Source organism: Artemia franciscana, chromosome 8, assembly GCF_032884065.1.
Source record: "Artemia franciscana chromosome 8, ASM3288406v1, whole genome shotgun sequence".
NCBI classification, from domain to species: domain Eukaryota; kingdom Metazoa; phylum Arthropoda; class Branchiopoda; order Anostraca; family Artemiidae; genus Artemia; species Artemia franciscana.
The window spans coordinates 44,623,773-44,649,336 of record NC_088870.1 but is presented as its reverse complement, the minus strand read 5'-3'; the positions used below and the strand labels follow the sequence as shown (position 1 = coordinate 44,649,336).

General features: G+C 33.8%; 1 protein-coding gene across 4 annotated transcripts in view; it reads left to right on the top strand.

The window, feature by feature from the left end:
• Window positions 1-25,564, top strand: part of LOC136030473 (dopamine D2-like receptor) — a 310,646-nt gene that overhangs the window by 47,302 nt on the left and 237,780 nt on the right. The window contains exon 2 of one of the 4 annotated variants that reach the window (XM_065709484.1): window positions 8,606-8,709. The exons of the other annotated variants lie outside the window; for them this stretch is intronic. The gene's annotated coding sequence lies outside the window, so the exon portion shown is untranslated. The remainder of the gene's footprint in view (window positions 1-8,605; window positions 8,710-25,564) is intronic. 4 annotated transcript variants of the gene reach the window in all.

Genomic DNA, 25,564 nt, shown 5'->3' with positions numbered 1-25,564 from the left:
ATAGACAGACAGACTCGGTAGCATTATAGCCCTAATGGGGCCAAAATTTTTGACTTGCAGGAAAATAATTGCTGAAAATAGCGCTTTAAAGTGGCAGACTCATTTAGTTTTTTTTTTAATTTCCAAGGTGACTGGCTCTCTCAGGAGTTTTGCCCAATATTTTACTGATTCTGTTCCGGCCAAAAAATCTAATTGACGGCACGAAAAGGCAGAATTAGGCATTTCTATGAGGCGCTATTACTTTGGCTCCTTAGAAAGGACACTGTAACTTTTAATTTTCATTGGAAATAGCTCTCTATCTATATTTAACGATCAGCACCATCGACTGGCTTTACTGATCCAATATATTCTAGTAGAAACTTTCTATTAATGGTTTCCGCTAACAGTTACTTTTTTCTCTTCTTATTTGTTCATCTTTAGGTATAGTTCGGCTAATAATTGCTTCTGAAGCATTTCATCTCAGTATTTTTTTTCCAGGGGAGTGCACTGGACCCTATTTTATTTTTGTTGCATGTTTGTGACCGTTCTGTAGTTTTTACTTAGAAGTTTTACTTAGAAGTCACATGTGATGTGGCTTTGCCTATCTAGTTCAGATTTTTTTTCCATTTGATATTAGAAGAGTAATTTATTTTTCCGTTCTAAATTCCTGAATTTTTTTTTTAATTGTATTTCAGCTTGGGGGCTTTAAGATCCACTGGCTAGTCAAACCTGCACAGATTCTCTAATAGATGAATATTAATTAATTATAATTAAATAATACGTTTATACATCAACTAATAAATAAATAATTTAAATAAGTTATTTTAATAGAATAATAAATAATAATAAATAAATTAATAAATTATAAATTTAATTGATAGATGGTAAATAATTTTAATAAGTAAAGCTATTCATTTTTTTATTCCCCTAACTTTCATTTTACAAGCCGTCTGAAGCAAGTGAAGATCTTAAACATCTCTTTACTTTTTGATTTTTCAGTTTCATCCTTTCCTTATTTAAAAAAATAAATAAAAATAAACTATCTGATTCATTCGAAAAATTTATTGGATTTTTCGCTCTTCTGTCACATTTATCCTACCTCTTAAAAATGGCATTAGGACCAGAAAAGTGAGTGTTCAGGCGATGCCATACGACTATTGATTCAACACCATCACTCAAGGGGGGGGGAATAACCAAAAAACAAACAAAAAATAAACACCAGCCTATGATTGCCCTTCTGGGAAAAATCACGTTAATGATTGTTCTTTCGATTAACATAACTCTAAAGTATACCCGAAGAATGTTTTTTCTTTTGTTGCAGCAAATAAAAGTCTGGGGAAATGAAATTCGTTTTATTTACTGTACTGCACGAGCATGTATTAGTTTTTGCTACTTCGCAGGTCTTAGGGCTACGAGTTGCAAATTGAGTTACGAAAGCAAGGAAGCTTTCAACTTTTTGAACGTTATGAAAGTTAAAAGTTTTATGAAATAGAACTCTTTACAATTAATTGGCTCAGATCTTTATCCCAATCTATAAGATACTTTTTCTATAACAGCTTATGGGCTTTAAGGTCAAGGCAATTTAGCCCTGTTCATGTTTCTGTTTTAAGGTTAATTACATAAAAAAACTAGTTTTTTTAACTGAAAGTAAGGAGCGACATTAAAACTTAAAACGAACAGAAATTACTCCATATATGAAATGGGTTGTCCCCTCTGCAATCCCTCGCTCTTTACGCTAAAGCTTTTAATTGTTTTAAAAAGCAGAATTGTGGCAAAGAGTCAAACTTTAGCGTAAAGAGCGAGGGATTGCGGAGGGGACAACCCATTTCATGTATGGAGTAATTTCTGTTCGTTTTAAGTTTTAATGTCGCTCCTTACTTTCAGTTAAAAAAACTAGTTTTTTTTATGTAATTTCTGAACGTTTTTGAATTAATGCATGTTTGATTTTTGCTCTCCACACATAAATTATTAATATCAAACTTGCATATTAATTCCTTTTTTCGCTAAATGACTTCCTCTTAGTTTTGATCAGACGATTTTGAGAAATAAGGGATGGGGGAGGAGGCCTAGTTGCCATACAATTTTTCGGTTACATAAAAAGGCAACTATAAATTTTAATTTTTAATGAATTTTTTTATTAGTAAAAAATATAGGTAACTTAAGAATTAACTTACGTAACAAACTTTTATATTCTTTAATTTTATTATGTATATGAGGGGGTTTGTACCCTCGTTAATACCTCGTTCTCTAGACTAAATCGTAAGTTTTGTCTCAATTCTTTAAGAATGACCCCTGAATCAGAAAGGCCGTAGAATAAATATTTGAAATTACTAAAAATACTAAAACTACTATAGCATAGAAGAGCGAGGTATTTATCTCCTCTAAATACATCGCTCTTTATGCTAAAGTATTTTTAGAACCCCTCATATGCGTAATAACTCTGTTCGTTTTAAGTTTCAATGCTACTCTTTACTTTCAATTGAAAAAACTTTTCCATCTTTATTTTTTCATTGTTTTTTTTTATAGTAATTTTAGAAAATCCTGCGCCCTTTTCATTGAATTTCTGTTCCCCCATGACATAATTCTCCAAGGAAAGATCCTCCCACATAGCCCCCTCCCCTCAAACCCACCCCCACAACCAAAAAAAATCCCCTGAAAACGACTTTACACGTCCCAATAACCATTATTATATGTAAACACTGGTCGAAGTTAGTAACTTGCAGCCCCTCCCCCAGGTACTGTGGGGGATTAAATCATTCCCAAAGACATAGTTATTATGGTTTTTGACTATGCGGAACAAAACGGCTATCTCAAAATTTTGATCTGTTGACTTTGGGAAAAAATGAGCGTGAGAGGGGGCCTAGGTGCCCTCCAAATTTTTTGGTCACTTAAAAAGGGCACTAGAACTTTTCATTTCCGTTAGAATGATCCCTCTTGCAACACTCTAGGACCACTTGGTCGATACAATGACCCCTGAGAAAAAAAAACAACAAACAAACAAATAAACACGCACCCGTGATCTGTCTTCTTGCAAAAAATACGAATTTCCACAGTTTTGTAGATTGGACCTTGAAATTTTTTTATAGAGTTCTCTAATACGCTGAATGCGATGGTGTGATTTTCGTTAAGATCCTATGACTTTTAGGGGGTGCTTCCCCCTATTTTCCAAAAATAAGGCAAATTTTTTCAGGCTCATAACTTTTGATGACAAAGACTAAATTTGATGAAACTTATATATTTAAAATCAGCATGAAAATCTGATTCTTTTGGTGTATATTTTACGTCAAAATTCCGCTTTTTAGAGTTTCGTTTACTATTGAGCCGGGTCGCTCCTTACTACAGTTCGTTACCACGAACTGTTTGATTTCGTTAAAGTAGATTAAAGTTCGAATATAACAAATTATAAAGCAATAGTAGCAGAAGAGCTACACTTTCATCAGTTGAAAAGTTAAGAAAGAAATTATCTTTATTTATGGTGTTCGAGAGCATCAACTATACTGATCACTTTCTTCAGAAAGTGCACTGCAAATTCGACAGATTTAAATAAATAGAATATGTTTGGAAAAGAAGGTCTAAGCCTAAAGCTAATCTAGTTACTTACATAATCCAGTTACTTATAATGGGTATGTGGTTTCCAGTAAGCTATTTCTTTAAAAGGGTCTATTTTTTTTCTTTAAATAGTATAATATTTGCAAGTCTATTAAATAATATTTTCAAGCCTGGGAATTCAATGAGCCACATTTATTCCGCTATATTTGACTGGGAATGTGGGACAATTACTAGGTGGAATTACAAACGCAAGGGTCTGTGATATTAGGTCCATGTCCTTCCGAGATGATTTAATGTAGGATTTTTCCTTAATATACTTAATTTTTTCCGCATAATTTGCCAATTTTTTGCACTTGTTCAGCCTCTTTCCCTCCTCTAAACATTATCCCCACCTAAAATTTATTATTGCGCAAGTGTTTGGTGAGATGTATCCACTTCATTTTTAAGAATTAGAAATAGCATACTTCACAGCTTCTAGCCTCAGCCCGTAACTGTCCCTTGACAGCAAGTGATTTTCCTCGGGATTGGATTCCATTATGATTGAAGACATAAATAGGGTTGTCATGTCTCCACCCCAGCTCCCTCTAAATACTATTAGCGCTATTTTTTGATTAATGTTATTGAAATAATTTTATTTTTATCTCTATATAAAAACTTGTTGTGTCAAAGGTCTGTAAGAATTTAATTATCACTTTATTATGAAATTATTGTATATCTATTAGAAAAAAAACGACGTCCGTTTGGATACCATAAAGGTTTTATTCCTAGATGGCAACCTTATAAAATTTAAATTATTTTATAAGAAAACATAAACATAATTTTGTTTAGAAACAGCCAAATATAACCCTTTTTGTAAAACACATGGATATGATTTTATTCAAACACACTGCATATTACAGCAAAATACATCCTAAAAATTTTCGTTAAGCCAAAATGACATAACATGTATCTACATTTTGAGGTGGCGTCTTGATGGGGGGCAAAAAGCCTTGAGTCCCAGAGAAGACAAAACTAGCGCACATTTTCAATCTGAATTGTTAAATATCTTCCTCGAAAATTTCATAAAAAATGTTACTCAAAATTATTGCACAAACTTTAACTGTTCGAAAATTTGATAAAACCCTTAAATTTTATATAATTCAAATGTTAAAAGCTGAAACTACGGTCCAAAATTTTAGTTGTTAAACAGAAAAACTTAAATAACCAACGAATGCTCCAACAATTAAAACAAATAACATTCTTTTATTAAAAAACGGAAATAAATGAATTTGAAAAAATGTTTTCTAGGGAGATCTCTCACTCTAAAATAGAGAGGGCCATTATAAAACTTAAAACGAGCAGAAATGAAGTCGTAGAGTAACTCCGAACTCTAACTTAGTAGAAAATCGTATTAAACAAGCAAAAACAAAAATAAATGATCATTTTCAAATTTATTAAATGTTATTATGAATGAATACATGACACTTAAAACTAACAAAAAGTAAACTGAATAATAATTTTTCTTTACTTTGAATCAAACTTGGTAATTTAGTGTAACTTCTTTGCATTTTAGGTTTCATTTATCCGTTCATGATTATTTCTATATTTAACTGGATTTTTCTTCTTAATTTGTGTTCCTTCTATGTTCAGTTTGTTCACTCTCATAATAATTTTAGTCCGTCTTAAGTAAGACCTATTAAAATATTTTGTTTCAGCTCATTTTAGGCTTCAAATTCCTTTTTACTTTCCATTAAAAAACATATTTTGAAAAATATTTATAGATTAATAGTACAAAAAATATAAACTAAACAAGGAAATAATTTTTGAAATAAAATTAAACAGCCGTCTTAAAACTGGCAGAAGTTATCTTACTTATAAGACAGCTGCCGTCCACTGAATGCTCCTCTATTACCACTGTAACTTCGCTTTTTTTATTCAATGCTTAAAAAAAAAAAAAAAATAAAGTTCTTAGTGCAGTACTTAGAAAATAAGGGAGCTTGTTTAATTTAATTCTGATTCAAACTATAACATTTCCGTTCAAACATTATGAGAGGCCAATAGTAAATTGAGAGATAACAAATTTTTGCTCCCCGGAATTCTTTCAGAAGTTCACGAATCAAATTCTCACGTCAAGGGTTGACACTTACAGGACTCCAGCCGTCCCCCTTATCTATATTATTGAAAAAAAGTAATGAGGCCCTCATGGAAGAAAATGTAAAAAACGAATGTTACCTCATTCGCGTTTATAAATTACAAACAACCTTTCCAGCTAATTTTGTTGACAACCCAAATTACCTCTCTAGGTTGACTTTCTTCTTAATTTGAAAAACACTATCTTTAGTTTTATTTTTCTTTTAGTTTGATTTTCAAGTATTTTTGGGGCTTTGCGTCATTTGAAAATAAAATATATAAAACACCTCAAGTATAACTTTACTCTCTCAAAATGACAATTGGATTTTATTTCTTAGAGGGAGAACAATTTTTGTGATTGACAGGACTTGCAGGAAAACGGTCTCTTCTTATATAAAACTCTTCTCCCGCGTTCGATAAAGTTAATTATAGAAATTTTTCTCCGACAATTTATCGGACAATTGATTGACTGTCGTTTGATATTTCACTTCTGTGGTTCGATCCCTGTTTCTGTCTAGAACAATGCCAATAACAAGATTCAAAATAATGTTTCCCCAAGACCGTAATCCAATCTTTTCTATCACGATTGAGGCTCGAACTCGATTATGGATATACTATCAGGATTTATTCATCTAATACGTTTTCAGTCTTATCTTTGATTGATGAAATGAAAAAGGGAGTTGCAGTCAGAATTATAATGACCAACGTAGTCCGGTCGTTCTTTGAGAGGAGAGATGAATTTGACTGGATCAGAGAAAGGGGTTAAGACCTGTGGAAATGACGTTTATATTATTACCGTAAATCGAGTAGCCTTTAAGAGTAGAGGAGTAGACAATTGTGAGGTATAAATAAAGTGGGTCGAATTAAACTAAAGAAAGATGGATAAAACTAAAGAAAATAGAGAGACTTAAAAAATCAATAAGGAAAGATTGTTGAGTGCTTGCGTATTTGAGGGCAGGTTTGCAGTCTTAAGTACTAAAAATAGTAACTGTTGGAAATGTGTGGAAAATAAAAAAGTATAAAAAAAAAGTTTGTTTTCGCTGAAAAAGTCGGTCTTCTGCCAACGCAATAGCCTTAAACTGGGCGAAATAGAAAAGTATTGCCTAGCATATTGACCTAAGGCAGCTCCTATCTGCAAAAATGTAGAATTTCGTTTTTTTTTTTGCTAGAAGAAAAATCACGAATATGTGTTTATTTGTTTTTTTTAGGGGTGATTACATCAACCCAGTGGTCCTAGAATTTTATGAGAAGGCTCATTTAAATGGAAATTGAAAGTTCTAGTTCCCTTTTTAAGTGATCAAAAAGAACGGAGGGCAACTATTCTCCCTTTCCCGTCCCCCTTTTCCCAAAATCTTCCAATCAGAATTTTGAGATAGCCAACTTTTCATAGTTGAAAGACCAAAAAACTGTGCCTTTGGATAAATAATACCCCCTCCCTCCACAGCACCAGGGGAAGTGTCCTTAAGTTACAGAATTTGTCCATTGCTCACACATAGTATTTGTTACTGGGAGGCATGCATTCATTTCAGGTGGGAAGGGACGAATTTTCTACTGGGGGTTTTTCGACGGGGGAATGTTCCATGGGGAAGGAAGTTTCCTGGGGGTGAACTTATCATGGGAAATTATACACTGGGGGAACGTGTCAGAACTCCTTTGCAAAATGCTTTTTGTATGTGGTGCTTTCTCTTTTTTATCTCAATTTTACGCTTGGAGTTGTTAAGGGTAATTGTCCGGAGTAAAACTTTCGCCGGGATTGAATTTTTTAGAGGATATTCCATAGGGGATGGAATTTTTCACGGAGGGGGGGCAGATATCCTGGCACTATTTAAAAAAGACCAGAAATTAATTAATAAAAACAAGCTTTTTCAACTGAAAGTAAAGAGCAACATTAAAAATTAAGACAAACAGAAATTATTACATATATCAATAATTCATATATTGCATGTATAAATTATTAATTATACACACATATTAAATTAAACAGAGACAGCATATAGCAGAATTGAAATTTTTCTTCTTTTCAAAAATCTTAATTTTTGAATGTTTTCCCCCGCAGGGTCAAGTAATTCCAATATTAAGCTATGTAGTATTATTCCAATGAGATACTCAAGTCACTTTGATCCGGTAGTCATGGTTTTGACTTTTCCAACAGTCTAATGCCCTTAGCTTCCCTTAAAGAAATTTTCACAGGCCTGTCCCCAGCTGTATAAAAATATTTTTGTGGATTGTCAGGATTGAATGACATAATTATCATAATTAACAGACGAAGCCTGAAGTACTTATAAAATCATGTGTTTGTATAAAAGAAAAAAAGTTAGTTTTATAAAGCGTTACTTGAAAGATAAAAATAATATAAATAATACAAAGTAACACTACAATTATTATATTTATTGTGTAAAATTATGTAATAAGTTCACATAATAGCTATTGTAGTAATATAAAAGTGATATAATATAATTATTTGCTTTTATGGCTCTTATGTGGCATAGCTATTGTAGGAATTAAAATTTCTTGCCACTGACAAATTGACAACATGGTCAATTGCAAATTAATATTTTTCTCATGTAAAATTCTTTTCTCTAATAATGTTTGGTTCTCTTATACTCTGACTCCCTCTATACTTTCTATACTCTCTATACTCTTTCTTTTTAGTTCTCTATGCTCTTATAATACTTAGTGGGTGTGCATACCTAAACTGTTTAACTTTGTCACTACCGGACATTCGCAGGGTTTATTCCCATGAATTTCAAAAATGGTTTTTAACATCTTTTGAAAATTTTGAGGTATTACCCAAGAGCCTAATCTTTTAATGATTATCAGTGGTATCATGTTATGCGGTTGACTTAAAGAAAAAGTAGCAAAAAAATTGCATTCTGTCACAAAATTGTAACCCTGTGCTACAGAGTAGAGTTAAAATACTTTTTTTGCTTTTACTAAGCGCTGCATAACGTGGATTGTTTTCTTTCAGATATTAACTTGAGTTTTCGTTCTTATTAGTCACTAATACTCTTTGTGGTAAAGGCGATCAGTCTTTGAAAATGGATTTTTTTGTAGCCGAACATTAGAATAAAGGTAAAAAGAATAAAAATTTCTTCTTGGCACTCTTTTGCAAACGAAATAAGGAAAAAAAAACTCATTCCCTCTATCTTTCTGTAAGCCAGCCAAATTATTCCTAATCTTTTCCTTCATAATGTAGTAACCAAAAAAATATTCTTTTTTTTATCATAAGAAACCCCCTGCCTGCAAGGCAGAAAATCTTCTTTCTCAACAAAAAAAAAAAAAAAACTATTTAAAACTTATCATGACTTTTTCCCCATATCAACATAATAACTTTATTGTTCCTTACGAAGTAGTATGATGGTTATAAGCCAGATTTTTCTCCCATCAATTTCTTTATAAGCCTACGTTTGGCTTCTCTTAATATTTGTGCCCACTAAAATCATTTTAAGGGAAAACTACGTGTCAAATAGATTGAGCTTTGTTATGTCCAGGAATTGCAATAACTGACCTTTCGCAACGAGTCTTATTTCTATGAGTTTTTTTGTATTCCCTAGAAAGAGAACTTTTATTAAAACTTCTGCCAAATAAACAGAGGGAAGTACAGCTTAAGAATCAGGCTGTATATCCTAACCTGTCCTGACTGATTAATAGCATCAAACAGTTCATAGTAACGAACTGTAAGTATGGAGCGACCCGACTCAATAATAACCAAAACGCTAGAAAAAAGGAATTTCGGTACCAAAAGATATATCGAAAGAATTGGGTTTTTATGCTGATTTCAAATATATAAACTTCATTAAGTTTAGTCTGTTACGAACCGTAGCAAAAATTTTCCTGGTTTTTGAAAAAAAGGAGAAAACGCCCCCTAAAAGTCAATGAACCTTAATGATAATCACACCATCGGATTGAACCTGTTCGAAACCTGTTGTAAAAGTTTCAAGCTCCTACCTGCAAAATGTGGCGCAAGCCATGCTCTTTAGCTATCTTGCGAACGTCCTACAAAGCAACACTTTTCTCAATAGCACCCATTTACAATGAAATATAGCACATCATACATTGATCAACAATAATTTTCGATGCTAGGATACTTCATGAGATTTTATTCAAAGAAAGTATTATTGAGAAGTAAAATTATTTTATAAGAAGGTATGCGCTCAATTTTCTTTAAGGACTAAAAATTGAGATCCTTGTATAAATGACCTAGACGTGTGTTTAATTATTTGCTTAACGGGACTGAATAAAATAATGAAATAGAAAACGGTTACATACTGTTAAAGCTACTAATACTACTACTAACAGCTTAGGGTATTAATTTGAAAGTAACGGACAATGTTGATGGATATTTGGAGCTAAATCAAAAGACACTATGTTCTTCAAGGTTGTGAAAAAGGTATATCTGCTATACCTTAGGAACAGCAAAGGGGATTAAGTTGAAACTTTCAGGGGATAGTAAGAAGAGGGAGTATTGAAATAAATTCAAAGTAAGCAAAGTGGTAAAAAGGTTGCATCTGCAACGGCTATGCGTATTTAGTGGAAATTTTTAGGGGATATTGAACTACATCAAAAGACATTATGTGCATATATATTCTCAAAAGTGTGTTTGTTATATATTTCAGGAATGACTACGGGTACTAAGTTGAAAATATCAATAGGTTTTGAAATAAATCAAAATACACCATGTCCTTCTAGGTAGTCAAAAGGGCGTATTTGCAATATCTCACAGACGCCTTTTGATACTAAGCTGAAACTTTCAGTGGGTGTTTCGGAGGATGATGAACTAAATCACAAGACACTATTTGCATCCAGGCTGTCAAAGGGGCGCATCTGAATTATCACTGGTACGGCTAAGGGTATAGAATAGCCGCTTAAGGGTCCACGATAAAAACTGTGAAATGGAGAGACTGAATATATTTTAAATTTTGTCTTGGGGTGGGGGGAAGGGGAGCTTATCAAGGACGAAAATGTGTGAATAAAATATGGTTGTATTGATTCTTAGTGTGCGATGTTCTCTTTTATTGTTAAGGTTAAACAACATTTATTTATTGATGGTGATTTATGGTAGTTTTATGCTTAGAATATTATTTGACTTTATTTCTGCTCATTTTTGGTTTAACACAGCTCTTTACTTTTCTTTGAAATTTTGTTTTCTGAAAAGTTTTTAAATGTCTGATTGTTTTTATCGACATGGTCATTTTCATGGAAAGAAATATTTTATATCTTTCTATTTTTTTTGTATAAGAATCCATAGCTTGGTCTGCTATTTATATGTTGGAGAAACTTTTTCAACAATTTTTAATCCTGACACAAATAGTGTTTTTTAACTTAATGTCATACTCCGTCACTTTGACCTGAAAAGTAAAATTTAATGTCATTCCAGAGAATTCTATCTATGCTTTTTGAAAACCTGGATGCACTTACACTCTTTTGTTTTATTTAAATTGCAAGAGCAGGAGTAGTATTAGCAGTAGCATCGAAAGCTTCAACTTAATACCCCTAGTCGTTATCGTTATATTTCTGAGATGTCTTATTGGCAACCATATATATAGCATTTTTTAATTTAGTTTTAAAGCATAATGGCCAATTATATAATTGGGGAGAGGGGAGTTAACACACCCAATATCCCTAAAGGCATAGTTATCTGACTGTTCTACTCTTCCGAAAATATCTGTCTCAAAATTGTAACTGGATGTGTTTGGAAAATGAATGTGCTTGGAAGGAGGTATGCTTGTCCTACAATCTCTTTTGACTCTTAAAAAGAGAACTATAAAATACCTCCTTTTAAAGTTTCAATGACATATCTAGCTAATATAGAGCGGCACTGCCTATGATATTGCGTATATACTCTTTTGAATACTCGTATGCATATAGTTTGTTCTTTGAATTAAAGTTCTCCCTAAACGCTCCCTAAAAGTTTCACCCGAATAACCTTAGTATCATTAGTTACAGTGACTGTAGTGGTAGTATTAATAGTATAAACGCAGTGCCGTCTGGCTAGTTCAAAATCCTTCACAAATTTCCCTTAAAGGTCTAACTTAATAATATAAGCCGTTCTTGAGACATTTCTTTGCCACCTTTTTGAAAATCTACATGCTCATAGTTCGTTTTGAAGTAGACCAGCATCTGCCTTAATATTCCTTGACAGTTTCACCTCAATACTCTTAGCTTGCATAGTAGTAACACTTACAATAGTATCAAACAGTTCGTGGTAGCGAACTGCAGTAAGGAGCAACTCAGCCCAATATTAACCCAAATTCTAAAAAAAAGTAATTTCGATACCAATAGTTACATTAAAAGAATCGCATTTTAATGCTGATTTTAAATATATAAGTTTCATCAAGATTAGTCTTACCTATCAAAAGTTAAGAGCCTGAATAAATTTGCCTCATTTTAGAAAATAGGGGGAAACATCCCCTAAAAGTCATGCGATCTTAACGACAATCACACCATCAGATTCAGCGTATCAGAGAACCCTCTTGAAGAAGTTCAAGCTCATATCTACAAAAATGTAGATTTTCGCATTTTTTGCCAGAAATCATGGATGCGTGTTTATACATTTTTTTTCCCCAGGGGTGATCGTATCGACTCAGTGGTCCTAGAATGTCACGAAAGGGCTCATTCTAACGGAAATTAAAAGCTCTAGTGCCCTTTTTAAGTGACCAAAAAATTGGAGGGCACCTAGGCCCCCTCCCATGCTCATTTTTCCCCAAAGTCGCAGGATGAAAATTCTGATATAGCCATTTATTCACCATAGTCGAAAAACCTAATAACTGTGTCTTTCGGGACGAATTACTCCCCCGCAGTCCCCGTGGGAGGGGCTGCAAGTTACAAACTTTGACCTGTGTTTACGTATAGTAATGGTTACTGGGAAGTATACAGACATTTTCAGGGGAATTTTTTTGGTTTGGGGGGAGGGAGAGTTGAGGGGAGGGGTCACGTGGGAGGGTCTTTCCATGTAGGAATTTCTCCTGGTAGAAGATACTTTCAATGGAGGGGGCGCAGGATTTTCTAGCATTATTTAAAAAAACAATGAAAAAATAAATATGAAAAGTTTTTTTCTACTGAAAGTGAGGAGCAGCATTAAAACTGAAAAACGAACAGACATTATAACGCATATGAGGGGTCTACCTCCCCGTAGTACCTCGCTCTTTACGCTAAAGTATTTTTAGTAATTACAACTACTTATTCTACGGCCTTTGTGATTCAGGGGTCATTTTTAAGGAATCCGGACAAAATTTAAGCTTTAGTGTAAAGAACGAGGCATCGACGAGGGATGGGCCCCCTCATATACGCAATAAAAACATACGAATACAGAAGTTCGCTACGTAAGTTAATTCGTAAGTTACGTATATTTTTTACTTATGGAAACGTTCGTAAAAAATTAAAAGTTATAGTTGCCTTTTTAAGTAATCAAAAAATTGGAGGGGAACTAGACCTCCTCCCTCGCTCTTTTTTTCTCAAAATCTTCCGATTAAAACTATGAAAAAGCCATTTAGCCAAAAAAATTAATATGCAAATTTTGTTTTAATTATTTATGTTCGGAGAGCCAAGATCAAAACATGCATTAATTCATAAACGTCCAGAAATTAAACAAAAAAATAAGTTTTTTTAAATGAAAGTTAGGAGCGACATTAAAACTTAAAACGAACAGAAATTACTCCGTATATGAAATGGGTTTTCCTCTCCGCAATCCCTCGCTCTTTACGCTAAAGTTTTTAATTGTTTTAAATATCAGAATTGTGGCAAAGAGTCAAACTTTAGCGTAAAGAGCGAGGAATTGTGGAGGGGAAAACCCATTCATATACGGAGTAATTTCTGTTCGTTTTAAGTTTTAATGTCGCTTCTTACTTTCATTTAAAAAAAAACTGTTTTTTTGTTTAATTAGTAACAGTATGCGCATAGCACCTTTGGTTTGTTTCTTCAACATACCGTTAAGCTAAGCATTTCTGATACGTCCTCTTGACAACCTGTGTTGGCATAGTGTGTTTTAATTGGGTTCTATACAGTTTCAATAATTTTATACAGTCTCGACAGTCTAAATAATGAAAAAGTACACAAAGGACTTCGAAAGAGCTTCAGTCTTTGCCTGAAAATATTCGATTGCGAGGGGGGGGGGAATGATTTGAAAACCTGATCGAAATCATCAGGGGAATGATGCGAATGATTGCGAAGGGGAATGATCGAAATCATTACCTCCATAAAAACTCTCCACAAGCCATTTGCGAAAGTATTTTGGAGTTTGGAAAAATTGTTCTTGTTCTGGAGCCGAGATTGGCAATTTACACGAACCGCCTCAGGACGCGCTTTCGTAAATCGTGCTTGGTTTTCTTCGTTCTTAAACAAAAGTCGGCTTTTTTATTCTTTCTGCTTTGCCTTGACAACCATCTTAAAGACTTTAAACCGAGCTTTATCTTTGTTCTATGTTCTTTATCTTTGTTAACCTTGATGTTAATATCCGCTTAGATGGTATAGGATTTTCTATAGAATCTGTTATAACCCGTTGATATGCATCTGCAGCTCTATCTCGACCTCCCTTGAGGAAAACTTTTCAATTTTTCAAATGCTTCAACCCTGTTTATTGTATTGTCGGACAAGTCGCTTACTCTTGATCAGGGGTGAAATGAAATAAAGGAGTGGATTCAAAACCTGAGACTTACATAAGTTATTTAATATTTTATGATGGCTGCCAACCCCCTAAGTACTCCGCTATTGAAGCTGAATTTTTTTAATCATAAATGACAGTTTGAACCTTCCTTGTAAAAAGATGGGAACTGATAGTGTAATTCCCCCCAAAAATTAGATAAGTTCTGTTTGTTTTAGGTTTCAATGTAAGCCCTTACTGTCATTTATAATTTTTCTTAAATATTTTTAACCGTTTTTTTTTACTTTTTATTGAATTTCTTCTGGAGGGAGTGAAGGGAGATTGTTGATTCCATCAATCTCATGCTGTTTACACTTAGGTATGCATAATAATACTTTGACCATCATAGATAACTTGAAAAGTAAAACCTATTGTGTATTTATCAGGGAAAGGAGAGGGGTTGAAATCCCATAAATGAATTTAAAAGTCACAATTCACGTTTTTTTTTTTCGGGACCAAATATGTTCTTGGGTTGCACCCCATCACCATCTTGGGAATACATTTTAGGTTCAAACAGATTCTGCATTAGTAAAGAAACTGTAACCCTTCATACTTCATATTAGGCGTTTATTCCTGATGTATTTTTCCCAATTCAGGAAAGTCATGAGAAGGTCCTCTGTACCTGCTCAATTTTTAACTTGCAACTAAGCAGTCCTTTAGGCTACACAAATTACAATAGCCTTGAATGAATCAATTTAGCCAAACTATAGCTTGAAATTGTTCATTTTTATTCGTTGTGTCACCTTTTGTACTGCTGTTGTGCTACCATGGCTGTGCCACCACTTTACCGTAACCTTACCACTTGGTCACCACTTTACAATACAGCCTTTGAAACTAAGAGGTGAAGTCAATTTCTATTCGGCAGTTTTAAATCGATCGGCAGTTTTGTAATTCTTACCAATTGCATTTTTACCCAGTTTTGGCCAACACTGCTATTTTACAGCTGGTCGAATTAGAGGTTGGAAGAAAGTAGCACTTTGCTAAGATGTTACCCAAAAAACACAATAGCTTTTTTTTGCCAGAATGAGACTTATTTTGATATGCAAGTACATATGGTTCAATATGATAAGCCCTATTAAAAAAAAAAAAAAAAAAAAAAATCAAAAAATCAAAAAACTACTTTTGATCAGTTTTGCTGGCAAAAATGCAACGTTCATACTTTTGAAGATAAGAACTTGAAACCTTTGTTGCAGGGTTTTCAGAAATAATGTATTTATTAGGCTACTGCGAAATAAATAAATTTCGCTCTTCTTTTAAGGGCCCGTGCTCCCTTTTTAAGAGCTTAAAAATTTTTTTTTAGTACTAATAACTTCTATTGGTTAATTTTAAACTTGATGAATTTTATATATTTAACATAAACAAGTATAAACCATGTACTTTTATTTTATGTGCTGCTGCTGAAATCTAGTTTTGTTATGGCACTTGGTATTTACCAAGTGACATGTACGGATCGCAAATTATGTTGGTCTGTCTGTCTGTCTGTCCTGGTTTTGCTACTTCAGGCACTTCCAGGCAGGCTAGGACGATGAAACTTGGCAGGCGTATCAAGGACCAGACCAGATTAAATTAGAAATAGTCGTTTTCCCGATTTGACCATCTAGGGGAGGGAGTGAGGGCCAGTTAATTCGGAAAAAATAGAAAAATGAGGTATTTTACGAAGGAGTGATCGGATCTTAATGAAATTTGAAGTTTGGAAGGATATCGTGTCTCAGAGCTCTTATTTCAAATCCCGACTGGATCCGGTGACATTGGGGGAATTGATGGAGGGGAACTTAAAATCTTGGAAAACGCTTAGAGTGGAGGGACCGGGATGAAACTTGGTAGAAAAAAATAAGCACAAGTCCTAGATACGTGATTAACATAACTGGGACGGATCCGCACTCTTTGGGGGAGTTGGGGGGGGCTAATTCTGAACAAATTAGAAAAAAGAGGTATTTTTAACTTACGAAGGAGTGATCGGATCTTAATAAATTTGAAGTTTGGAAGGATATCGTGTCTCAGAGCTCTTATTTTAAATTCCGACTGGATCCGGTGATATTGGGGGATTGAGGGGGGAACCTAAAATCTTGGGAAACGCTTAGAGTGGAGGGATGGGGATGAAACTTGTTGGAAAAAGTAAGCACAAGTTCTAGATACGTGACTGACATAACCGGGACGGATCCCATCTCTTTGGGGGAGTGGGGGAGAGGGTTAATTCTGGGAAATTAGAAAAATGGGTTTTTTTAACTTACGAAGGAGTGATCGGATCTTAATGAAATTTGAAGTTTGGAAGGATATCGTGTCTTAGAGCTCTTATTTTAAATTCCGACTGGATCTGGTGAGATTGGGGGGAGTTGAGGGGGGAACCTAAAATCTTGGAAAACGCTTAGAGTGGAGGGATCGGGATGAAACTTGGTGAGAAAAGTAAGCACAAGTTCTATATATGTGGTTGACATAATCGGGACAGATCTGATCTCTTTGGGGGAGTGGGGGGAGGGTTAATTCCGAAAAATTAGAAAAATGAGGTATTTTTAACTTACGAAGGAGTGATCGGATCTTAATGAAATTTGATGTTTGGGAGGATACCATGTCTCAGAGCTCTTATATTAAATTTCAACCTTATCCGGTGAAGGAGATGTTGGGGAGGGGGCGAAACCTAAACTCTTGGAAAATGCTTAGAGTGGAGGGATCGGGATGAAACTTGGTGGGAAAAATAAGCACAACTCCTAGATACGGGATTGATATAACTGGAACGGATCTGCTCTCTTTGAGGGAGGTGGGGGGAGGTTAATTCAAAAAATTAGAAAAAATGGTATTTTAATTTGCGAAAGAGTGATCATATCTTAATGAAATTTCATAGTAGAAGGGCCTCGAAACTTAGATCTCTTATTTTTTATCTCGACCGGGTCCAGTGTCATTAAGGGGGGGGGGCAAAAATCTTTGAAAACGCTTAAAGCAGAGAGATCAGGATGAAACTTGGCGGGAAGAAAAAACACAAGTCCAAGATAGGTGACTAACATAACCAGGCCGGATCCGCTCTTTTTGATGGAGTTAGGGGGGGGGGGGGAGTAGTTCGGAAAAATTTGAAAAAATGAGGTATTTGTAACTTGCGAACGGGTGACCAGATCTTAATGAAATCTGATATCTAGAAGGATCTTGTGCTTTAAAACTCTCATTTTAAATCCCGGCCAGATCCGGTGACATTGAAGGGAGTTGGAGGGGGAAGCCAGAATTCTTACAAAACGTGAAATCGAGGTGTCTTACGAATGGGTGATCGAATCTCAGTGAAACTTGATATATAGAAGAATCTTATGTCTCAGATGCTCCAATTTCAATTCGAATCGGATCTGGGGGCATGTAGGGTTGGAGGGGGGAAACATAAATCTTGGAAACCGGAAATCGTGGAAAACTCTTAGAGTGGAGATATCAGGATGCAACTTGATGGGAAGAATAAGCACAAGTTATAGATACGATATTGGCATAATTGGTACGGATTTATTCTCTTTGGGGGAGCTGGGGTTGTTAATTTGGAAAAGTTAGAAAAATTGAGGTATTTTTAACTTAAGAACGGGTAACCGGATCTTAATGAAATTTGATATTTAGAAGCAACACATGTCTCAGAGCTCTTATTTCAAATCCTGACCAGATCTGTTGACCTTGAGGGGGAGCTGGAGGGGGAAACCAGAAATCTTGGAAAATACTTATAAATGTCGTAGATACGTGACTGACTTAACCGGACTGGATCCGCTCTCTTTGGGGGAGTTAGATGGTGGGGTTCAGTGCTTTGGCGAGTTTGGTGCTTTTGGACGTGGTTGGACGATGAAAAATTGGTAGGCGTATTAGGGACCTGTACAAATTGACTTGATAAAGTCGTTTTCCCCGATTTGAACATCTGGGGGGCCGAAGGGAGAGGAAGAATTAGAAAAATTGAGGTATTTTTAACTTGCGAGTGGGTGATCGGATCTTAATGAATTTTGATATTTAGAAGGACCTCATGACTCAGAGCTCTTATTTTAAATCCCGACCGGCATTAAGCCTCTGATTTTCCTTTTAAAGCAATATATTGATTCTTAGAATTTTGCCAGAGCTCATACCATATGAGCTCTTGGCTCTTGTTTAGAATTTCAACTTATGAGAACAAGGATGAAACATTTCTCACGGCTTCCAAATAATGACCTAAATCTAATTATAGACGAAATCTTTCTGACCACTACATGTTTTATTTTTTTCTTACAAACCCCAATATGAAGAAAAACACTGTATTAAGAAATCCTGAGTGTTCTGTGATGGGTATCCCGAAACAACTGATCGATTTCTCACCTGTTTGTATTAGCTTTCCCTTTTCCCTTTCGAGCTAAGCGAATACCCAACACGATATATCACTTTTCTGTTAAGAGATAGATAATACGTTCTTTATTTTTGGACTGAGGAGCGGTGATTTGCTACTTTCTCTTATCCACTTTTCTGCTGATTAAGTTTATTAAGGTCTTAGCGGCTAAATATACATATATAAAAATGTTATAGATTTGTAAAGAATCCGCTGGTATACTAATTGACTCTTGGACAGGAAAATACAAGGAGTTTTGTAAGGGGGCGCATTCCAAGGGGAGGTTACAATGAATAAACCGTACAAAATAAATGATGTGTATAGAAAGCTAGTGAACTACAAAAAAAATTAGAATTTTTAGATTTCCACTCACTTGAGGGAGTGGGTTTCCAATTACCGTCACATTCCGTGCCAATTTTAGACAACTGCTTTAGCATTCTAAAAGCTGATTCGAGAGGTTAGGTTTTTAAATGTCTTATCATCAAACTACTGTTGAAACCAAAACATCGTAAAACATTTTACGAGTTTCGAGATTAAAAAGGGTTTAAAAGTGAACACCATAAATTTAGAACACTGAAGACATCCTTGAACTCTTTTTTTAACAGTTTTAATCCATTTTAGAATAAACAGACCCACGAGAAACTTCTTGTAAAGATTTCGGAAATAGAGCAAAATTTTCTTTTTCAAGACCGTTTCACTCCATAAACTTATGTCATGACAAGATAATATTACGCGAACAGGTGACCTACACAAAACTAATGAGATTGTTGAATACAGTTGTTATCGACCAATCAGTCTAAAGGAGACTTTAATAACCGGTTTTTCCTCCTTCAAATACCCTAGAAAACCGTTACTGTTTGCATGGGATAAACCGGTTTTGCCTGCTTCAAATGCCTTAGGAAACCTTTTCTGGTGCCATAGGAGAAAAGGTGTAAAGTGCTTGCCAAAATTCACGTTCTTTGTGGTCGATTAGAAATTACTCCATTTATGGTTAGTAGAATGTCTAAGCCATTCTGCAATTGCAAAAGTGATAGTCTTGTAAGAGGCATCGCTTGCGTTTCTTTTTTGTCGAGGAATTCACAGGGTCCCATATCTTGCGACTTGGATGAGGTTTATCTAACGCAAGGTACTTTTGGGACAATTTTAATCTCTTTGAAAGAGACCAAGATTGACAGTTGATATTATTAATAGTGATTTAAATTCAAGCTTATTGTTATTCATTTCTTAGATTTAAAAAAACAACATAAGTGCCTTATTTAAAATACAGTTACCTAACTAGCAAAAACACGTGCTGTCTGCTGTTAAAGGGGCAACAAATTTCAAAAATCACGTACAACAGGTGGTGCATGCCAAACGTGGCAAAAGTGTACCAAGCATGGTGAAACTCTGCAGCACACATGTCACCTCGAAATATACACCAAGTGGTGGAAAGTAGGTGAACCCTTGCTGTGGTCTAATATGAATTAATGTTTCGTTCGGAATCACACATCACTATTTACTTTTGTTTTTTATTGGTATTTTTTCAATTTGAGAGACTTTGATCTAGTTGGGATGTTTATATCTACAAGGGCTGGTTATATCTACAAGTCCTGGATGGTTGTTGCTCAGTTACATTTTGCGTTAGTGTGTTAATGCATCTTCTCCTGTGAAGATTTTAAAAAATCAAGTTGAGGTGGGATTATAACAGCTCAAGAAATATGTGTCTATTCTCTCATTTTATCAGCTTTTTTTTCTAATTTTATGCTAGGTATTGTTTTAGTCGCATCAGGGCTCAATAGTTGCATATATTCTGGAATGAACTCTGTTCTTTAGTGTTTTTAATAAACTGAATTAAAAAAAAAAGTATTTGATCTAGTTAGTTGCTTAAGTTTTGAACTTGAGCTAGTTTTGCCAAAAACTAGGTAGCCTAATCTTACTAACGAGAACAAAAACTTACAAAAAATGGGATTTGGTACCCTATAATGCATGCAGTAGAAATTAAACATAAAAAAAAGATAAAACAAGAAGTTATAACCTCGATAAATATATATATGTATATATATATATATAAATCAGTATTTGGTTGACCTAGGAATCAAACAAACTGTCTGCGAGGCAATCGAAATCAAACGAAACTTAAATAATAATACATCCCTAAATAGAGACTTGGGTGAATACACACTCAATCCTATGTACACAAAACTAATTACAGAAAATAATCTAATTCAAAATAAAACAAAAATAGGAAAGAATAAAAACAAACCCAATCCCAAAAGAACTACAAGATTTGCTGCAGAAAAGGCAAATATTGCAATAAGAAATTACTCCAATTTTTAATAAATACAGTTAGTTCAATGAATGAACCTTTTTAGCTTGTAAAATGTTAGCTTTTATCACACAGTCTTGGCTGAACTTTTCGTTAAGAAGTGATGCTGCCAAGGCCATTTAAAAAAAGAATGGATTTTTAACCGAAAACTTTTATTGTAAGTGTTTTATTGTTTATTATTTTCTTTGCTGAAGACGGCCCTTAGATATAGAACCGAAATATTCAAATAGGTTTTGTTGGTTCGCTGTCTTGGGAAAAAAAAGTCCTCATTATTCTCTCTTCTGTAGTTGTATTATGGAAAGGCAGTGTGGTCTTCGTCATTATATATATATATATATATATATATATATATATATATATATATATATATATATATATATATATATATATATATATATATATAATATGTATATATATATATATATATATATATATATATATAAATATATATATATATATATTTATATATATATATATATATATATATATATATATATATATATATATATATATATATATATATATATATATACATATATATATATATATATATATATATATATATATATATATATATATATATATATATATATATATATATAACGATGGTTTTGTCAAGCTCAAGCTTATTTGACGAAGTCTTTTTCCAAAACGTAAGTTGTTTGGACCATTAAAAGTGTTCTTAAGTATATTTGTGATTTCAATACTTCATTAAATTTTGGATTTACATTGTTATTTCAAAAAATGTACCAGATTGTACCATAAGTTGTTTGCACCATTAATATTATTTTAAAGTATATTTATAATTTCAATATTTTTTCGGGTTTTAAAATTTATACTATCATTTCAAAAAGTGAACCAAATTGTACTATAAGTTGTTTGTACCATTAAAAGTGTTTTAAAGTATATTTATAATTTAGTATTTTATTGCATTCAAAGATTTGCATTATTATTTCAAAAAGTGGACTAAATTGTGCCATAAGTTGTTTGCACCATTAAAAGTGTTCTAAAGTATATTTATAATTTCCATATTTTAGTGCATTTAGAGACTAACATTATTATTTCAAAAAGTAGACCAAATTATATGTGTAACTTATAAATTACCCTTATTCTTTGTAAATACCCATTCTCTCTGCAAGTTACCCATACTTTTTGAAGTGGACATCACGTATTGTCCCAGAGCTATTTGTTTGAGATATATTGTAGATGTGGCTTAGTTGTTGTCAATAAGTAAAACATTCTTGGAGATTAGAATGAAATGAATCATAGTTTTATAGGTATGGGAAAGACTTCCTAGAAAAGCAAGCCTAGCCCTATGGCCGTTGGCTTTCTGGGCAAAGTTATTCTTTTGTCCTCATCAGGAGGTTTATCAGTAAAAAATACTTATGGAGTTAGTGGTCAAATTGGCCTTATTTTTTTTCGTGGAGGGTTGGGTCTTAAAGTTAAAAATAGTTTTTGTCGAAAATTAAAATTTGCATGGAAGGTCCTTCAGAACAATTTTAGGGATTGAATGTGAAGGATCGGAAAAAAAGGTGAAGAAACCATCATTTAAAACAACAATTATTTCCGTTAAAAAAAAACATGCAGAAATATCTAGCTCTGTTAATTTAACTTTAAAAATTCTGATATATATCAGCAAGGTCTGTTTAAATTAAGGTATATTGTCAAAAGATATTATTTCTTTTATTATTTTCCTCCAATTTCTTTCCATAGACAATCGTACAAAATTAGCAAGTGGTGCAACCCTTTTTTAAATTCTTTTTTTTTTCATACCGATCTCAAGCAGTAAAGTATAAACACTTTTATACTTTTATACTTTAGATCTCAAGCAACATATTAAACACTTTTTCTGTAAAAGGAGAGAACTAAAACCCTCAATAACACATAAACTATTTATTATAACATACATATGTTATGTTTTACGATAGTTAACTTGAAACAAGCAAAAAAAAAATAAAATTAAAAAGAGTCAAGAAAGTACGAAACGGTGCTAAAACTTAAAATCAACAGGTGGTTCGTATGTAGTAATTTTAAAATTTGAAACATGCTTGAATTACTCTTAAAATAGGGAGATTCCTCCCTCCGAACTAGCTGTTCTTTATTCTGTATTTAATTTGTACTTTGAAACAAGAATAATATGCAATCCATTTATTTCGTTATGGAAATCAGATATATTTCAGTAGAGTTGGTTTTCTTATTGGTTTACCCAGTAAAGCATAATTTTTGAAATATTATAAATCATTGCTGGTCTGCAGTATTTACCAAGAATCGGTTAAAATTAAAAAAAAAAAAATGATAAGAGGTGGCAGTCACATTTCATCATTCTATACATGCATTGAAATGGCCATCTTCTTTGAATTTTTTTTTTGTGAGATTCTTTTGTTCTTGAAAGTCAGATTATTTTTTTGAATACCCTTGACCAGAAACGATTCTCCAGCATTTTAATTGGGGAAAAAGAGGGTTTCATATTCCCCCTCCGGTTATTGGTGGAGGTCAACTCCCCCCATCACAAAACTAAGTCCCTGCCCTTGACCTTTTAAACAAGACTAATATCTGTGGCCGGTTTATTGTAAAACTAATGAGCGTCAGCATTATGTTTTCTTTGTTTTCTTTGTCAGCCCTGTCGGGGCATAGAACGACTAATTTGTTTGCCCTTGTAAAGGATTCTTCTTCCTCCTTTTTTCTAAGTTTACGGGGTGATTTGCTTCTGTAACAGTTTCTTTTGTTCCCTTTCTTTTGTAATGGATCCCTGTCTCAAGAAAATGAAAAAACGAAGCTTCCCCCTTTTAAGGCTTCTAATGTCTATCATAGAGGCTTTCTATTATGTGAGAGGAGTACTTAGCATCCAAAAGATATAATTTGGAGAGGCTAAGATTGCTATCACCCATGCTCGGTTGTAATTTAGATTCAAGGTAAGACGGCATATTGTTGTCCTCGGTTAATTCCTAGTCGACATTCCCATCTACACGGTAGATCTTTTGAAGAGAAAAACTTTGTAAAAAAGGGATTGAGGCTGGAATTAATTAGAAGGTTGTAGAGTTTAAATGTTTTAGAAGTACCTTATTCTCTGCATTAAGTATAAAGCAAAGGGCTCTGCAAGAGTGTAAGGTTCCGCAGAGATGAGCTGGGTTCTGCTCATCTCAGTTCTATTAAACGATATAATTTGAGAGTCTAAGATTGCCGTCACCCATGCCAGGCTGTAATCTAGAATCAACGCTAACCGGTATATTGTTATCCACGGCTAATTTCTATTTGACATTACTATCTACAGCACAAATCTTTTGAAGAGAACAATTAGAAAAAAGACGGGTTGAGGCTGGAATCAGCTGGAAGAGTATAGGTCTCAAAAGTTTCAGAAGCAACTTAATTCTCTGCATCAAGAATTCAGGAAAGAGTTTCGTTAGAGCGAAAGGTTCCGTAGAGATGAGCAGAGCTCTGCTCATCTTAGTTCTAACAAATGATATAATTTGGTGAGTCTAAGGTTTATGTCGCCCAGGTTAGGCTGTAATTCAGATTCTAGGTAAGCTGGTTTACGTTTGTCCTCGGTTTATTCCTAGTCAGCATTCTCTTCTACATGGAAGATGTGTTGAAGAGACAAAACTTTTTAATTAAAATAAAGGTTGGCATTCCTTGACGAGAAAAATAGATACAAAAGTTTTAGCACATTATTCTGTACATCAAGCATTCGGAAAAGAGTCTTGCAAGAGTTCAAGGTTGACAGAGCTCTGCAAAACTCATGTAATAAACAAATTATCCATGTCGTAAGAAACACAGAATGTATGGAGCAACACAACAATGACTTAAGCCATACTTCTCCCACGGTGCTTTGAATTATAGAAGACAGATATTTGGCAACTTAGTGATTTATGCTCATTGCTTTCAACCTTGTTTTATGGGGCTTGGAGTACATTTATGTGCAACTTGGAAACTGAAACAGCAGGTGATAGCTAACCGAATGTAAGTCTCTATTGACCGTTCTATAAGCATAAAATTTGGAGAAGCTCTCCTAGCTCTCCTAGTTTGGAGAGTTGATAACACTAAGTAATTTACCAAGATGCTCAATTATATTTGAAGCAGTTCAAATGCATGTGAAAAGAAAAGAAAACTCGCACAAAAAAGATATATCTCCAAAAGTTACCCCGAAGTAGCTAAAGGTCAAGTATGGAAATCACTCTCAAATAAAACTCAAAGTCAGCCACAGAAAAAATCATCCGTTTTATTTTGTAAGAAAATACAAAGCAAAGTAATGACATTATCATCCTCACAAGGCTCCCCGGCCTGGTAAAACAACAGGGAATGTGAGTTCACCCACTTGCACCTTAAAAATACTTAACAATTATAAGCAAAATTTCAGGCTAAAAAAAATTAGGTCCAATGAAAGAAAAAAAAGGAGAAAAAAAATTGATCGAAACTCAGAGAATATCACTATATTTTAAAAGCCGTGAAAGAGTGACACCTGCAAGCTGACACGGGAAGTTTGTTCAAAATTATAAGTCACACAATTAAAAGTCAAAAATGCAGTCTTACAGAGGGAGTAAAAGGAATCTAAATTTTATTCAAATTTTGAAGATGATCAAACGAAACAAAAGGAGGAGCATTTATGTAACTTGATGTCTGTAGAGGCTAGAACATTAGAGAATTATGTTTAACATTTGAAATGTCGCTTGTTCTATATGTG